We start from the raw sequence: 17270 nt of genomic DNA on the forward strand, positions 1-17270 counted from the left end.
ACTCACAAATATTTTATAATCACCTTATAAGTAATAATTAATAATTATCAACTATTCACTAAATTATTTAATTTTAATAAATTAAAAATTACTTAAATGCAAAATTTAATAATTATTAACTAATCTCAAATTATCGGGATGTTACATTGCAGGTATATATGATATACAAAATTGTAACAACAATTAAAACAATATAAAATCATTTTGAATCACACAAAATATTAACAATATTGTATATATTAATTTGTTATGTCACGCATCATAAACGTTACGTGATGTCACGCACAAACAGATGTAAACGATAAGGACTAAAAATGTATATTTTTAATTATTTAAAGATTGAATTTTGAGATTTTTTAAAGAAAGGACTTAATGTCATATTTTGTAATAGTTGAAGAATTTTAAGATGTATTAATCATTTTTCTTAAAATTATGTATTGCCACATACATAAGTCTATCACTATTGCAGCCACTGGCCACCTGCCGCCATCCACCAAAAATTATTGTCATCTTAGTTCAAATTTATCCATACATATTTGACATCCAATCAATTTTTAGATTTGAAAATTAAACTAATATAGGTTATTCATTCAAGAAGAAGAAAAATAAATCATCGGGTAGCAAAGCGTTTTAGTCAATGAAAAAGAAGAATCGCCTGTTAAAAATTGATTGAGATGATTTTTCTTCTTATTTAGCATTTGATTTTTAATTTTTAAATAAATATAATTTTATTATTAAAGTTATAAAAGCAAACTATGTCTTTTTGTCTAAAAAATTAATGGTGCCAACTCTTAAAATGAAGGAAGTGAGGGGGTTTGTATGAAAAAAAAAATTAAAAGTACAAACAGTTTGAAGATCAATTTTAAAATATAAAATGTGTTACGGATAACATCTCAAATTATAAAAGACGAATACTAAATTTACTCAAAAAATCATAACTGCCAAACCATGACACCACGCAAAATTTATATTTCTCTTAGGTGTACCTGTAGATGAGGAGTGAGGACAGGTACAATATAAAGAGGAAAAGAAAAAGGAAAATAATATGTATTTATGGAGTAAAATTTTTCAATTAACCTATATATATATATATATATATATTTGTTGCTAGGCTCATCTCGTCAAAGCCCACTAATTCTTCCCCTCTATTTTAATCAATGTCTTTTAACCCTGGTTAAGGATTAATTATTGAATGTATTTATTTTTTAAGTAATGTGTATTAATTGGTGTTAAAATAATTGTATTTATTACAAGAAATTCAAAATTTAACAGAATATATATATTCTTAAGTCTAAAAATTAAGATGAATAATAAATAGATAAATAAATATACTTAGTATATACTCGATCGCCTAATCCTTACAAATCCCTTTATATATAAAGAGTAAAGAGTAGCAGAACCAATGGAAAAAAGAAAGAGGGCAAATATTGGGTTATCACAAAGCAAATTGGGCCAAAATTGGATTAATTATTTGCTACGCTTACATGTTTTTCTCTGTTAGAACAACTAAAATTGTCTTTCTCATAATTCCAAATGGGATTGTTCTTGGTATCGATGCATTTTTTAAAATTAGATTATTAGATAAGGTGTCTTTTTAACAATTAAAAAAATAGGACATTTAAGTTTTGATGTGTAAAACTTCAAAATTAGTATTTTAACTATTAAAAATTATTATTTTAGGTCATATTTTTGTGACAAAATATTAACGCATGTATAACGCATGTCACATGGATGATTAATTGGCAATATTTGAACATGCTAGCTTATTTGAACATGCTAGCTTGTTTGTTGTACTCTTTCAACAATTAAAATATATGATATTTGATCCTAAATATACAAAAAAAAAATCAAGATTTCATATTTTAACTATTAAAAATTGATATTTCAAATCTTTACCATTATTGAAAATAAACAAAGTTGTTATCAACACTATGCAGAACATACACATAAATAGAAGAAGGTGCCATATCATAAATGCAATATGCTACTTTCTAAAAATAGTATATCGCTCTTTCATCACATTAGCAAGACATATCAGATTAAAATTTATTTTGTTGGAAAAATAATCAAATTACCCATAGTTTAAAAAAAAAACTTAAATCCTAAACATGTAAATCTTTGAATTACTAACCGCAAAAAATACTATATTTTTCTATTTTCAATTACAAAATATAACAAAACTAATCTCTATCTTTCTTTTTATTAAACTCGATTCTATTACTCTCTTGCTCTCTTGTTTATCTAATTTTTTTGTGTCTTAAAATAAATTTTTTTCATAATTAAAATATGAAATTTTAATATTTATATATTATAGATCAAAAGTCATATTTTTTAATTGTTGTAAGAATACAATAAAACAGTCAACTTATACTACTGTCAACTAATTATTCACCTGAGATGTCACTTAGAGAAATGAATGAGTGTATGATGTTTCATAATGATAAAAATTTAAAATAATAATTTTTAATAATTAAACTAACAAATTTTAAGGCATGTATTAAGCCTTAAAAATTTTGTATGTGGTGATGATTGGCTACGTACAAAATACATTATTCGGATCGTCTCGTGAGTCCTCGACAATTAATATGATGAAGAACATGTGTGTGAATGTGCACATTACTTTATTGAGGGTATAAAAAACTTCACACCCCATTATGTCAAAATCTTGGGGAAATATTACTTTTAATTCTCAAATAAAATACGTAGGTTGAGTCTCTCTCTATATATGTGTGTATGTGAGAGAGATGATGAAGTGGTGTGTATGTATTTCACGTTGTCTTTTTCTTTTTTTCATTAGATTTGAATTTTTCTATGACAGTTGCGAGTTATGTGAGAGTGAATATTTCTAAACCAGTCATAATTTAGGTTTAAGTATCTCTTTGACTATAAGAGTGCGTTTGATAAGGGTGAAAAATAAGGATGAAATTTATTTTTTATTTAAATTTTAGAAAATTTTATCAAACTATTTTCTTTTCATAAAATTCGAATTTCATCTTAGTTCAAAAAGGGAAGATTTTTCTTAAAATTAAGAAATTAAAATTCTTAAGAGGTGGGGTAAAAATTAAAATTTAATAAAATTAAAATTTCACCTCATTTTTCACCCTTCAATCAAACATACCCACCCTACGACTAATTATCTTTGCATTTATTGAAGTGATATGTCGCTCATTGGCTCATTGGGTGGTCACTTTAAAAGTAATAATATAACAAATAATAATCTCATTCGGTAAGATTTTAGGTTGAGCTTCTGCTTGTACGTCTCCCACAATAAGAGCTCCACTCCACTATATACTAAGAATCATACTAGATGTACATTCATTTTGTACATCTTGGGTTACATAAGGGGGTATTATGACTAAAATACCCTGCGCCTCATGGGGGGCTTTTTTGTCATTGATACATCTTTATGTAACTCAAAGTGTACACAAAGATGTATCAATAGCATTTTTCATATACTAATGCCTCTACTGATACCGCTTGTGTATAGATTCTTATCAATTGGTTACTTTCCTATTTCATCAAAATAGAAATATACCAAACATATTAATGGAATGGATAGTCATTGCACAAAAATAAAAACGAATATGATATGAAATAAAATAAAAAAATTATATTTTTTTAAAAAATAAAAAATAAAAATGTGAGGGAAACAAGTAAATAAAAATAAATATAGAGACATTTTTTGTAAATATAATTTTTAATATAAAAAATCATAAAAAATAATTCTTCAATCTAAAAATAAACATAACTTTCATAATACATCTAAAAAAACATAAATAATAATAAATATAACACAATTAAAAAATGAACTATGAATTACTAATTAAAAATAAATAATAAATTAAAAAATAATCAAATATAACACAATTTATAAAAGTTTATCAACTTCATTACTCTCTTTCTCATTTCATTGGCATCTTCATCAAAGAGTATGGTCTAGGGATATGGCAATTATAACCGAAACCGTGGGGAATCAAACCGAAATCGAATCGGTCAACGCAGTTAAAAATCATTTGACTGGGTAATGATTTGGTTTGGGAAAAAACCGAATACTATTTCAATGGGTATGGTTTGGTTATGGTTTTCACTAAAACCAAACCAAAACTCGAACCGAATATATTATATATATAATAAAATAGGTATAATATGTATATATAATATATATATTATATAAAAATCCAACCCAACCCACCCGCGCCTACCCCAGCCTACTTGCCTTGCAAACCCTTGTCCCTTTCTCTTCTCCCTTTTATTTTATTTATTTTTGTTAATGATTCTATATTAGTTTCTTTAATATTCGAACAACTTTTTGGATTTTCCTCAGCACGTCTCCAAATAGCTTTCCAAAATTTGTTGCGCATGTCTAAATTCTGTCGCATATTGCTGCGCATGACCAGATGCTCTGCTTTTGGTTGCCCATCTCTCTCTCTCTCTCTCTCTCTCACTCTCAATCTATCACTTGTTCATCTCCAACGTCTCTTAGGCTCATTCCAACCTTCTCTTTGTCTCTCCCGTCCATCGCTCATTTTCATTGCTTCGATCTACAAGGAGGTAAGTCTCACACCTATCTATGATGTATACGTATATACATATTATTTTGTTTAACTGAAATTTTAAGCTTAGATCAATGAAGTTTCAGCCTTTGGATCTTATTTGTTTTTGAGTATATTGGTCAAAGGGCCTTTGGATGCCAGAAGGTTACCTCTGATCACCGGAAACTGCTAGCTACGGTGGTTGGTGGTGACTGGCAATGTGTGCTTTTTAAATCTGGCTGGAAAGAAAAACCAGATCTATGAAAGTTCTATTGTTAGATCTAGCCCATTTTTAGATATATTATTCTCCTTAGTTTGGAGATTTTAATGGTAGGCTCGGATCATAGAAACTTCTTTTAAGTTCTTCGTATGAGAGCTGGGTTCAATCTTGTCAAGAATCATGAGGCAAGATCTTCTCCCTATAATCTTTTCTTTTTAAGCATTCATTCCCAGATTATTCAAGACTCTTTGTTCTTGATTTCAGATGATTAATAGATAGTATATATATAAATATGCACATACAGTGAGTTCACGAGCAAGTTATGAATTTTTTATTATAACGATTCTTTCAAATATGATTGTTGAATCATTCTTGAGATTATTTCATATCGATTGGGATTTTCAGTAGAGTTGTTAGAGTTGTTGCAAAAAATATATAAACACTATCATCATCCATACTTTTCATTTCTATGGTGCGAGATTCATTTCTTTCGCTTAAAAAGATTCATTATTTAAAGAGTTTTTTTTTTTATAGCATATCTTTACAAAATAGAACCTTAAGTTTCGAAACCTGCATATCACATTACAAAACATACAAAACAAATAAACTTCTATTTCAAAAATTCTTTGTTTATATTTTGAAAATTTGTCTCTTTGCACTTCAAATTCAACTTTATCGCTTGCTTAAAAAGGATTGTCTTTACACAGTGGATACCTCATCGTGCCATTCAATGGTCTTGAGGTTTAACTAAGCCGTGGCCTTCACTGGCAACATCCTATTTATATTGGGGGGTTGTTGATGGTTTAGGGTTTTTGCATAGAAATTTGATTGTTTATATTTCATGAATAATTTCTCGAAAATTTGGTAAAATAGGTTTGTAACCTGAAGGAGACCATGAATCACCTCAATCTTTCAAAGAAATATTGTTGGGGTAGGAATTTAGAAAATTTGGAGATGAGATTTGAGGTTTTCGGATCATCCATGAGCATTTCTAGGTTCAAGGAGTTCTTTAGCTTATCCTTTCTCTTTTTCTTTAGAAACAACTTAGAAAATCATGTCAAGAGTGGGTTTTCCATGCGGTGCTTGCAAGTACTTGAGAATAAGATGTATCGAAGGGTGCATCTTTGCCTCTTATTTTTGCAATTAAGCAGGAAATACTAATTTTGAAGCTATACACAAAATTTTTGGTGCCAGAAATGCCTTCAATCTTTTGAGCCATCTTCCGGTAAAAGACCGTAGTGAGGCTGCTGCTACAATGATATATGAGGCTCAAGCTAGGATTCAAGATCCAACTTACGGCTGTGTATCTGAAATTCTTATCCTCCAACAGCAGGTATAATGAACCCTAAATCCTTAATCTTTTTGAGTATCTAGACATAATTTGCTAATTATGTATTTTTTTAAGTTATCAATCTGCAAATTTATCGAGCATTTTTTAAGGAGTTTGTTGACTCTTATGCAAACTTTCAAAATGTTCAAAATCAAATTCCCCCCAAAACCAACCATATTCCAGAATAGGATTCGAGCATCGCCGGAGATATTGATGAACTTGGACGAGTTGTGTTCGACAGATATCGACATTGAGCATTATGAATGATGATGCGGAGCAGATCACCTTCTTCTGTCTCGGACCAAGTACCTGCAAAAAGGGTGGGGACTTGCTCTCCGTGATCCCTCCGACGCTCAAGTCAGTTCATAGGGTTTTTGAGGAGTATAATAGTAATGGAAAAATAATATGAGTCCCTTAGGAGTCAGATCCTCATACCTGTAGGGGTTATCCTCTATTTATAGATGGCGTTCAGCCTATCCTGATAAGATTAGATAAGTTTCAGATGGAGATAAGATAACATTCAAATGGAGAAAAATCTTGAGGTGTTGGAGAGATTCTTGTTTGACTGAGTCTTCCTCTCTATCTCTTCCCGTTCAAAATCACAATGGAGATTACAAGGACATATGGAGCTCCCAGGAATGGACACGTGGCGATCGCATATTGGCCTTTACTGGCATACATGGCTCCAAGTTAATGGTAACCTCCCAGGGGTAGTACAGTAAAATTGCCCCCTGTAAATATTCCCTCATCACTTGCCCCCCACTCCTTGAGCTGATCGAGTAAGGAGGTTGGGCAGCTGAAGGAGTAGTTGTCACTGTTTTTCTAAGCCTCTGTAAAAAAGGTTCTACTAAAAATTTGGGTTAGCAGTCTCGGATGCTGAATTCGCTTTTTAAGTCTCCCGGTGCCTTTTCAGTCTTCGGGGGCCACTGGCCGAGGCTGTGGTGGCCGAGGCCGCATACCTGATCTTTGCTGGCCAAGGCTGCGGTGGCTGAGGCCGCGTGCCTGATCTTCGGGGTTGTTGGCTGAGGCTGCGTGCCTCGTCTTCGGGGGCCGCTGGCTGAGGCTGTGGGGGCCGAGGCCGCTTGCCTTGTCTTCGGGGCCGTTGGCCGAAGCTGTGTTGGTTGAGGCTATGGTCCCATTTGATCTTCGTTTGGCGGAGGTTCGTAGCCTCCAAACTGATGTCTTTTGGTCTTCATTTGGCGGAGGTTCGTAGCCTCCAAACTGATGCCTTTTGGTCTTCATTTGAAGGAGGTTCGTAGCCTCCGAACTGGTGCCTTAATTAGTAGGGGTGGTCCCCTTTGGTCTTCATTTGGCGGAGGTTCGTAGCCTCCGAACTGATGCCTTTTGGTCTTCATTTGGAGGAGGTTCGTAGCCTCCGAACTGGTGCCTTAATTAGTAGGGGTGGTCCCCTTTGGTCTTCATTTGGCGGAGGTTCGTAGCCTCCGAACTGATGCCTTTTGGTCTTCATTTGGAGGAGGTTCGTAGCCTCCGAACTGGTGCCTTAATTAGTAGGGGTGGTCCCCTTTGGTCTTCATTTGGCGGAGGTTCGTAGCCTCCGAACTGATGCCTTTTGGTCTTCATTTGGAGGAGGTTCGTAGCCTCCGAACTGGTGCCTTAATTAGTAGGGGTGGTCCCCTTTGGTCTTCATTTGGCGGAGGTTCGTAGCCTCCGAACTGATGCCTTTTGGTCTTCATTTGGAGGAGGTTCGTAGCCTCCGAACTGGTGCCTTAATTAGTTCATTTGGAGGAGGTTCGTAGCCTCCGAACTGGTGCCTTAATTAGTAGGGGTGGTCCCCTTTGGTCTTCATTTGGCAGAGGTTCGTAGCCTCCGAACTGATGCCTTTTGGTCTTCATTTGAAGGAGGTTCGTAGCCTCCGAACTGGTGCCTTAATTAGTAGGGGTGGTCCCCTTTGGTCTTCATTTGGCGGAGGTTCGTAGCCTCCGAACTGATGCCTTTTGGTCTTCATTTGGCGGAGGTTCGTAGCCTCCAAACTGATGCCTTTTGGTCTTCATTTGGAGGAGGTTCGTAGCCTCCGAACTGGTGCCTTAATTAGTAGGGGTGGTCCCCTTTGGTCTTCATTTGGTTAGGGGTTCGAGGCCCTGCGAGGATCACATTTGGTCCTTTCATCTTGAGTGTTCGGGGGTTCGAGGCCCCCCGAGGATCATATCTGATCCCTTGTTTTTCAGTGTTCGGGGGTTCGGGGCCCCCCGAGGATCACATCTGATCCTTTGTTTTTGAGTGTTCGGGGGTTCGGGGCCCCCCGAGGATCACATCTGATCCTTTGACTTTCGTTGTCGAGGCCTTTCGAACCTTCGATCTTCATATGCACATGATAGCTTGGATTATAGTTGATGACCAAGATTTTAAAGAATATCCATATTTTATTTTCGCGGTTCGGCGAAATGCCTACGTCCGCAATCAAAGAATAATAACATTTTGTCTTCGCGGTTCGGTGCAACGCCTACATCCGCAATCAAAGAATAACAAATATTTTGTTTCTGCGGTTCGACGTAACGCCTACGTCTGCAATTAAAGAATAACAATATTTTGTTTTCGCGGTTCGGCGTAATGCCTACATCCGCAATTAAAGAGAGTATTTTATTTTTGCGGTTCGGCATAACGCCTACGTCCACAAGTGTTTGGGGCGAGCCTTTCGTCTGTTAACGTTATTAATCCCGAACATTTTAACAGAATCAATTAAAATTCAAGTCATTGGAGCATATATATCAAGCAATTCAAATTAAAAGCTTTTGCCTCTGCCTATATAACTAGCAATTCTCCAATAGATAGTAGTTAAAACACTAGAATGATAAAACAAGAGAAATAAGTTTTAACCAAAGCGACAATAACGGAGCTTCCGTCGCCGCCATTATCGCTGCTTGCTGCGGCCATCTCCTGGCTCATCCATGGCGGCTTCTGGGTATATACCCTTTTTCCAGAAAGCCTTCCCCTTTAATATTATAATATAACACCTCTTTTCTTACTTACTCTGCTAGGCTTCTATGAGGAGCTTTTCTCCAACATATGTATATATAACATGAATGTAAATGTGTATCATGTATGTATGTGCGTGTGATCCACAATAATGGCAGAATTACGCTTCTTTTATGTGATTGAATATATATATCCATATATATATATATGAATCTTTCGGCCTTCTCTTTCAATTATTTTTACATAAAACAATAATTGAAAAATAAAAACCGTAGGAGGCACAAAAAATATTAAAAAAGAAACAAGCGTACCCATGATGCAATCAGCAAATACGTGTAATTGAGTTGAATAGATTTCCTACGGCTTGAAATTGTACTTGGAAAACAGAAGGAAAAGACGAAGGCCCCACGGTGGGCGCCAATTGATGATGCGGAGTCGATCACCTTCTTCTGTCTCGGACCAAGTACCTGCAAAAAGGGTGGGGACTTGCTCCCCGTGATCCCTCCGACGCTCAAGTCAGTTCATAGGGTTTTTGAGGAGTATAATAGTAATGGAAAAATAATATATGAGTCCCTTAGGAGTCAGATCCTCATACCTGTAGGGGTTATCCTCTATTTATAGATGGCGTTCAGCCTATCCTGATAAGATTAGATAAGTTTCAGATGGAGATAAGATAACATTCAAATGGAGAAAAATCTTGAGGTGTTGGAGAGATTCTTGTTTGACTGAGTCTTCCTCTCTATCTCTTCCCGTTCAAAATCACAATGGAGATTACAAGGACATATGGAGCTCCCAGGAATGGACACATGGCGATCGCATATTGGCCTTTACTGGCATACATGGCTCCAAGTTAATGGTAACCTCCCAGGGGTAGTACAGTAAAATTGCCCCCTGTAAATATTCCCTCATCAATGAAGGTAAATTAGATTTGAGGATAATGATATTGTATCCCTTGAATATATATATTTTTTATGTTATGTAATATTGGATCTATGGATGGAATGATTAGCAAGTAAATATCTTACAAATTGTATGTCATTTAGGTTTAATGTCGTTGATGAAGGTATTAACTTTCGTAACTAAATTTTTTTAGCTTAAATTACAATTTAATTATGCAAATATTAATTTATTAATCTTAACAATTGTAGGTTTGGAGATATGATTTTATATCCAAGAAGTTTTGTAACTTTATGCAAGAATAAGGTAACTTTATTAGTATTTATCTTTGTTTGTTGTGAAATTATCAAAAAAATTTATGAATGTTATTTGTCATTGTTTGTTGGTATGGATTAAACTAAAAAAACCATGGTTAAACCGAAATCGAATGGTTTGGTTATGGTTTTAAATTTTTAAAACCAAATGGATTTTGGTTTGGTTTTGGTTTTAGGAGTTTAAGTTTGGTTTGGTTATGGTTTTGGCAAAAACTGAAACCGAACCAACCCTAGTATGGTCTCCAATTCTAATTTATTTAAAAAGATATTAACAAACTCAAAAACAACCCTTATTTTCTATTAGAGGTGAGCAAGAATTTGGATAAATTGAATTAATCAAATTTGCCTAGTTGGTTCGGTTTTAAGTTAGAGGCAGAATAACCTTCTAGTGGATGGAAACGTATTTATAATATTTTATTAATATTATAAAACAGTTTCAAAATATTTTTTAAATTACAGAAACAGTCTAGAAATATATATATATTTTTATGTTTTTTGATATTTTGATATAAAAAATATTTCAAAAACACTAAAATGACACCTGGAGACATTTCTGTGCATCATTGCTGCTGACACCTTCCGTCGACCATTGTCACAGACTCAAAATTAAAACAATTTTAATTGTTGCAATCAAGTGATATATAAAACAATTTTAGATGTTGTAACAGAGAAAAACATATAAACATAAGGATTAATCAAAATTTTGGCCAATTTCAGTGTTTCTGCCATATATTCTTTGTATATAATTAAAGGGATTTGTAAGGATTAGAGGATTATTAAGTATATTTATTTATTTATTATATATCTCATTTTTTAGACTTAAGAATATATATTATATTAATTTATATTAGTAAGTAGTGGGTTCGATTTCTTGTTTTATATAATAAAATAAATTTTTTACTTATAATTTATTTTCTTTATTAAAATAAAAAATATGAGCGAAGGTAACCACACAATAACAATAATCTCAAGTGAGGAGGAATCAGTCTCTTATCTTCGGACACGAGATAGCCCATGAGAAATCTATCGATTATTAAATATATTTGTTTAATATATGTAATAACTAGTCAAATGAGCCCATCAACTCTAAATGACTACCCTCTACTAGTCATTTGAGTTGCATGCAGCTCGCTAGCGTCAGTAATTGGCATCCCATCTTCCAATTTTGAAAAATTGATTTTGATTGAACATTTTCATTTCAATTTTTTCTTTGGAGTTAAATTCTGTGTTCGGTTTAATTTGATATGAAAAGGTGATTTTCGATTTTGAGGATAGCACGGGTTGTTAATTGCGCAAAATTAAACAGATAAGGGTAAAAAAGCATAGAGTAGAGAATTTATTGAGAACTAAATTCTTATGATCCTAAACAGATAGGGGTAAAAAGCGGGATTAATGCAAGTTTACAAATTAAGGCTTGTCTGGTGTTAATGTATTTCATAAAATCAAATAAGAGCGGGACATTTATTATGTATTAATTTGAGTATTTTTCGAAAACAAAAGGTGAAATTCCTCGCTTCAGAGGTCTCCACAGCAATCTGAATACTTTTATCCACGTACAGTGACGGATTCAAGAAAGGACTGACACAACTTCAACACGTGCCAGTCTCAACCACAATATATATATATATATATATTCACATTCTCTGAAATTGAAGCTTCAAGCCTTCTCTTGGATCTCTCTTGAAATTGAAACTCCAGTCCCCAACTTGCCCTTGAATTGAAGCTACAGCCCTACCTTGGATTCTCCCTGGATCCACCCCTCCAGCCCTACCTTGGATTTTCCCTGGATCCACCCCTGTGGACCACACACACACACATATATATATATATGTATGTATATCTATCTTATTCAACAGTTCGTTGGAAAATAGAGGCTAAAGATAAAGGAGGGTGGAAAGCTTTTCCCTATTCTGCGCCCCTTTGAATTTTATTCTTGTGAAGGGGCACTCCAAGCGGGATACCTACGCATTACCTACATCATCATTACATTAAAGATAAGAGGACCCGTTTGTTTTTCATTTTTAATTTTTTCTATTACATTATACTTTTTAAATCCTTGTTATTAAGTAATTATCTATCTATCTATCTAGTATCTTTATGCATGAAGGCACATCACATTATTATGAATGGGTAACGCTTTGCAGTCTGTCCTCTGACAAATAATTAAATATTTGTATGCACAAGGACCTGCAGTACTCGAAGTACTAGAAGCAAAACAGTTTCTCGTAGTCGTAGGCGAAGCCTTGCAGGTCTGGGCTTGTGCATGAACGTTCCTCTACAAGAATGCAATGCAATGCATCATTCTAATATTTAATTATTCTGTTTGAATAATTCCATATATATATCCTTGCTTGCAGGGGAAGGTACATATATTGTTATCCAAATTTTAATTTTTTGTCCAAGGCATACAAATATTTTAATTTAATTTTTTGGTTTCTTGTCTTCATAACATCTACTTCCCACACCACACACACACGGAGGGAGAGTAATAATTTTATTTATTTCCTTGAAAATGAGTAAGTGTTGCATTTTTTATTAATTAATTTATCTTTAAAAGAAATGCACGTATTTGTTAAACAAAATTGAAATTTAGAAAATTTAATTTTACCCAATTAAAAAACCAGTGCTATCCTCAAAATCAATGACTCATTATATATTATACGAATATAGAATAAGCTGAAGGTAGATTTGTCAATGGGCTCATCTCGTCGTGTCCGAATTAAGAAGGTGACTAATTTCTCTCCTTGATTTTATATGGTGCTCCTCTTAATCAATGTTAAGGATTAATTTTTTTTTATTAATTGGTGTTAAAATAATTGTCTCTATTACAAGAAATTCAAAAATTAACAGATATATATATATATATATTCTTAAGTCTAAAAATTAAGATGTATAATAAATGAATAAAAAAATATACCTAATATTCCTTACAAATTAATCCCTTTATTATATAGAAAGACTAGAGAGTAGCAGAAATTAACAATGGAAAAACAAAGAGGGCAAACATATTTACGTACATTGGGTTATCAAAAACAAAATTATTATGATTAATTATATGAATGTTTTTCTCTGTTACAAGAATTAATTAAAATTGTTTTTCTGATCATTCCATTAATTAAATAGGATTGTTTTTTGGTTGGTATTAAAACTTTTATATGTTTTTTTGGGTCATGCATGATTCGCTGTGTGTGTAGTAGTAGTTGTGTTGTACATCATAATAATTATAATACGTTATCCGCTCGCATTATCTTTTGACGTTTGAAATAAATCAACTCATAATCAAAGTCTCATCTTGAAAGAAAAAAAGGTTGTTAAAGTAATATCCCATGCCGTATATGCATGCATGGTAAAACATCGATCTGTTAATTACTACTTCTGTACTGTAATGGCCCAATGATTAAGATCCACTTTGGTTTTATATATTTAAAAGAAAACCAATAGGCCATATATAAGTGAATATATAATAAATAAGTTCAAAAAAAAAAAAAGTAAAGAAAGAAGATCGAATTGATCTATTATCAAACTTGATTGGTTCAGTCTGACAGTAGATTAATAAATTTTTTATTTATCTACTGGTGGGATGTGGGCCCCCCTGCACCGGCAAAATTCTCTTCTTTCGGACACATCATGGTGGAACAGACATTTACCTTTGTATAGATTTTTCCAACCTTTCAGTTCCTGATCCTCTTTTTCTGTTCTTTTTAATCATATTTGCCCTTTGTTAGGTTAGGCCCAGTTTAAATTATTGGGTTTATGACGTGGCTCGATTAAGATAAAATAGTTTGTAAAGTCTATAGAACAGTTTTCAAAATTAAATAATTTATTTTTAAGTATGAATTAAATAATTAAATTGTATTTATATATTTTTTTTATATAATTTAAGATCACGTTTGGTTTCAATGGGGAGTAATGGAATGAGAATGGGAATAGGAATAGAAATGGAAATAAGATTTCTTCCACATGCCATTTGGTTACTATATATATATGAACAAATGGAATGGTTAAACTTATTTATTAGGGTTTGAATTTTGAAGATTTTTTCTATATATATATATATATACTATGTAGAAATAATTAAATTGGTTATTGTTTAATTTATTATGTGAGTTAATTATGGATAATGGATTGGATTGATCAATACACTTTTTTTTTCTATATTTAATTTAATTATATTCAATACTTGTAAAAGGATATTTTTTTAGATCTTGCTATAGGGGAATTGAATTTGACAACTTATATATAATAATTGATTTAAATAAGTGTTAATATTAAAATTAATTAAAAATTTACCAGTTCTTTTTGTCCAAGACCGACCGACCTATCTCATTCGGTAAGATTTTAGGCTGAGCTTCTGCTTGTTCCTCTCCCACAAGAAGAAGAGCTCCACTCCATTATATACTAATTAATGCCTCCACTACCACTTGTATATGGATTCTAGCTCCTTCATGCTCCCTTTATAAGACATTATTACTACTACACGTGGGACCGGATCGGGTGGTAAGTTCAATCACATCACATGGGCGTTATTTATGGAACAACGACGAGACAAGAAAGTGATAGACACTGACATTTATCATTTGCACGGTTGTTGGACCAAATGCAGTTGGAATTTCTAACCATTGACTGAAAACATTGGTGAGGCCAAGGTTGGTTTTTCGTCTTTTGAGTATGATAAATTTTATTTATTTATTTATTTATTAAATGTCATGTATTCTCTTATACCATTATCATATATAATTAAGTATATATATAAAAAAAATTTAAGAAATTAGAAATACTATTGAAACTTGGTAGAGAATATTTTAAATTCTATCAACTGCATTTAATTAATTAATTAATTAATACAACTATATATTAAGAGCTATAATGAATGAATTTTATCATCTTTATACAACACAGTTTAGCTCTGCCAAAGTCTTACTAACTCAATCTTATAATGGGGCGGGCCCAAACTCACTCCTCTTTAGAAAGAAAAAATAAAAAAGTTTTGCAACGTCTATGCGTGATCAGTTGCATTAAGACCAAATCAATTTGATACAGTTGAACTTAATTAGCATTATTATTAATTTAAGATTTGGAAAGCTAATTAGCAAAGTGATAAATTATCAAATCAAATGTATACTCTAAATGCTGCAAAATATATTTTATTAATAAAAATATCATAAATGAATTTTCAAAAAACATTTGGAACCTTTCGTTATTGGTTAAAGGTTACGTTTTGGTTTGGCAATTGGCATACGTGCGTGCAGGCTGCAGGGTGGGCCCGCTGTTTCGAAACACCATTCCACCTATCTGCTCACCCAACAAATCCTTCCTTACAATAATAAAGAGGTCATCATTGGCTATGACTTCGGAATGGAATAGAATTTTGATTTTGTCTAAGATTTTTTCAGCCATCAGTTCTGATCCTCTTTTTCCTTATTTGTTTTACCGTATTTGCCTTGAGTTTAAATTATTGGGTTTATGACGTGGCTCGATTACTATAAAATAGTTTGTGAAGTCCATAGAACAGTTTTCAAAATTAAATAATTTATTTTTAAGTATAAATAAATGAAATAAAACCATATAAATTAATAGTCATGGTATTGGTAGCCCGCCAGCCCTTCTTCGAAACAGCTAATGGTTTGGGCTATCCCGCCGCCCTTCTTGGAAACAGCTAATGGTTTGGGCAATTTTGCTTTTGGTACTGCCCCACACCCAAAAAAAAATTATTTTGCAACGTCTACTTGTGGGTTGCATTAAGACCAAACCAATCCGCTATAGGTGAACTTAATTAGCATTTATTTAAGATTTGAAAAGCTAATTAGCAAAGTGATAAATTATCAAATCAAATGTAAACTCTAAATGCTGCATAATATATTTTATTAATAAAAATATCATAAATGAATTTTCAAATAACATTTGGAACCATTCGTTACTGGTTAAAGGTTACGTTTGGTTTGGCATACGTGCGTGGAGGCTGCAGGGTGGGTCCGGCCCCGCCGAACCAAACAAATTGTTTCCAATCCAAAACCTCTAACTCCCGCCATCCCAGCTGCTCACCCAAAACATCCTTGCAATAAAGAGGTGATCATTGGCCATGGTGACAGTTCAGAATGGAATATAAATTTGCTTTTGCCTATATTTTTTCAGCCTTCAGTTATGTTCCTCTATTTCCTTAATTCTTTGTTTTACCGTATATGCCTTGAGTTAGGGCCCAGTTTAAATTATTGGGTTTATGACGTGGCTCTATTACTATAAAATAGTTTGTGAAGTCCACAGAACAGTTTTCAAAATTAAATAATTTCTTTTCAAGTATAAATTAAATAAAACCATATAAATTAATAGTCATGGTATTGGTAGCCCGCCCGCCCGCCCGCCCGCCCTTCTTGGAAAGAGCTAATGCTTTGCTTTGGATATTTTACTTTTGGTACTGCCCCCACACCCAAAAAGCTGGGAGGAGGGGGGAGGGTTAATTCGCTATTTTGCTACCAACAACCCCATGCTCCACATACTGTTAAAAAATTTTCCGTCATTTTCAAGCGCTGGCGGAGGTATACCGCCACACCAAGCCACGAGCTTCCTCTATAAATAAATACGAATCCAATCCTTCGCTTCTCTCTCTCTCTCTCTCTCTGGGTTTCTTATTCTTGAAGGTAAGACAGGCTCTCACTCCCTCGGTTCTCCTTCACTCGCATGCATCTCTTCTTCATGCTTTCTCACATATTCTCGTCTGATAAGTTCTCTTTCAAACTCAGAATTTCGCTTTCCCTTTTGGATTTTACTATTGTTCTTATTTGCGAGTTTAATTGAGGGATTTTATGTTGTCGGGACTGGCTGAGACTGACAGATCGTATTGGATCTTGGGACTTCAATAAAGTAGCTGTTTTGGTGGTTTTGGATTCTGTGAATTCATTTCTGTCATCGTTTAAGATTGGATGTTTTGTTCCTAGTTCAGGCAGTTGCTCTGCTTTTGGCGTGTTTGGTATTTGTAAATCACACACCGAGTCACTTCTTCCGTCACTATGTTGTTTGGTAATACCATAGAATTGAATAGAAATCGA

At 33.4% G+C, this 17270-nt stretch overlaps 1 protein-coding gene; it reads right to left on the reverse strand.

The window, feature by feature from the left end:
• The window catches only part of LOC127790229 (double-stranded RNA-binding protein 1-like), an 82900-nt gene that overhangs the window by 27983 nt on the left and 37647 nt on the right, over nt 1–17270 (reverse strand).

The sequence above is a fragment of the Diospyros lotus genome, chromosome 14 (genome assembly GCF_014633365.1).
Source record: "Diospyros lotus cultivar Yz01 chromosome 14, ASM1463336v1, whole genome shotgun sequence".
Taxonomy (NCBI): domain Eukaryota; kingdom Viridiplantae; phylum Streptophyta; class Magnoliopsida; order Ericales; family Ebenaceae; genus Diospyros; species Diospyros lotus.